The sequence below is a fragment of the Arachis ipaensis genome, chromosome B07, assembly GCF_000816755.2.
Source record: "Arachis ipaensis cultivar K30076 chromosome B07, Araip1.1, whole genome shotgun sequence".
In the NCBI taxonomy this organism is placed as follows: domain Eukaryota; kingdom Viridiplantae; phylum Streptophyta; class Magnoliopsida; order Fabales; family Fabaceae; genus Arachis; species Arachis ipaensis.
The window spans coordinates 122259831-122261774 of NC_029791.2; positions in this window are offsets into that span (position 1 = coordinate 122259831).

The following is a 1944-nucleotide window of genomic DNA, read 5'->3' on the forward strand; positions in this document are numbered from 1 at the left end:
TAAAGTGTATAATATTTGATTATTGTAGAGAAAGAAAATGTACTTTTAAAAACAGAAAGGATAAGAATATCATTTAAATATCTCATAGAAAAAGAGAATTTTTTTTTTTTTACAATTAATTCACAACACTTAATTATAATATCCAACATAATAATTACTAAAATTTATATAAAAAATATCCAATAAACACCTAAACATAAATTATGAAACAATAATTTTGGGGGTTAACTAGCATGATTTATCTTTTAGCAAAATACACATAAAAAACTTACGTCAACCAATGCCGGCAACAAAACATACAAAACCATACTAATTTTCCTAATAATTTTTCTAATAAATTTGGCATAAATTTTCCCAGCAAATTATCCCAACTAGTCAATTATTTTTTAGCACAACATATTTAAGGGTCTGTTACTAACCAATGAGTTACTGTATGCATAAGGCGGGATTCGAACCCTCAACACTTACTTAAGCGGACGAGTGAACTGACCACAACTCACATACTTTTTTGCATATCATGGTGAACATCATGCAATGGCCACCCACATGAAAAGATGAGGAAATGCCCATACCCATCAACAATAAAAACAGACAAAAAATTAACTCCCTTAACAACTTCTTAATTCATTTTATGCAGTAATTAATCAAGGTAGAACCGACAAAATTCTCCACTCGTTGCTGCTTTGTCAGTTTTCTATCTACGCCTGCACGTATAGCAAGATCACGCGCCTTGCGCAGCTACACGCCAACTCATTTCAGCAGGTGCTGAAAAATAATTACTTCAACACTATAGCACAACCTAATAGTAAAGATGAGAAATATGCTCAAATAGTGGCTGCAGTTTCAATTTCAGCGAGCAGGAAAAGGACACCCTCCGTCTTCATCTTCTTTCTCCTTCTTCTCTTCCTCTCTTCATGGTCTATTTCTTCATTGTTTCCTCTCTTTTTTTCTTTCCTTGTTTTTTCATTTTCTCTTTCTACTTTCTTTTCTTCCTGCGCATGTGTGTTGAGTAAGGATGTATGTAATTGGATTTTAAATTGAATTTTGGCATTGTTGTGTCTATGTATATTAATATAATCTGGAATTGATAAATGTTTGTTTTGTATATTGTTGTATTGTGTGTTTTCTGTCCATTGCGTAAAAAATGGAAGAGACGATGACGGTGAAGCTGAAAAAACTCGCAGTAGAGGTTGTTGTGTGAGTCCATGGTGGGTGGAGTGGAGTGAGAAAGTGTGTTAATTTAGTGGAAAGAAATTTGGGCTTTTTTTTAACTAGGAGATTTGGAGTAGATGAAAAGAAAAAAATGAAGTAGGGAAGAATAAAATGGGATTTTTTATTTTAATATGAAAGAGTGAAGAGAGTTTTACGTTAATGTTGCAAAAATAGAGTTTTACAGTGTTTTGGGACGCTGTTCTGAGCAAGCACAATACGCAGACTGTGTATTGTAATTTAATATTAAAATAATACAATATGCAGTCTGTTTATTGTAATTTAATATTAAAATAATACAATACGCAGTCTGTGTATTGTCTTTATAAATTAAAAAAAAAATTGATCTGACAATTCGCACTCTGCGAATTCTATAGCCCCCAGAATTTTGTAAAACACCATAACTTCCAATATTAAAGGATTACACTAATTTTTATCCAATATCCAAAAAAATTAACCAAGAAAATGAGGTAAAGAATTGAGTAGAGTTTTTTAATTTCAACATGTTTAATATTATTTTAATTAATAATATCGCATAATTACAAAATTTACCATCTAAACTCTTTTATCTGTCAATTCAATATTTTCTATTAATAAAAATGTGCTTTGTTAACGTTCAGTATTTTTTGTCAAATGTATTAATGTTTCAAAAATTCTGTTGTCTTTCATATCTTTTAAAATTGTTTTGTCAAAGTTAGATTTTTTTTAGTATCATTTTAACAGTTTACTCAACGA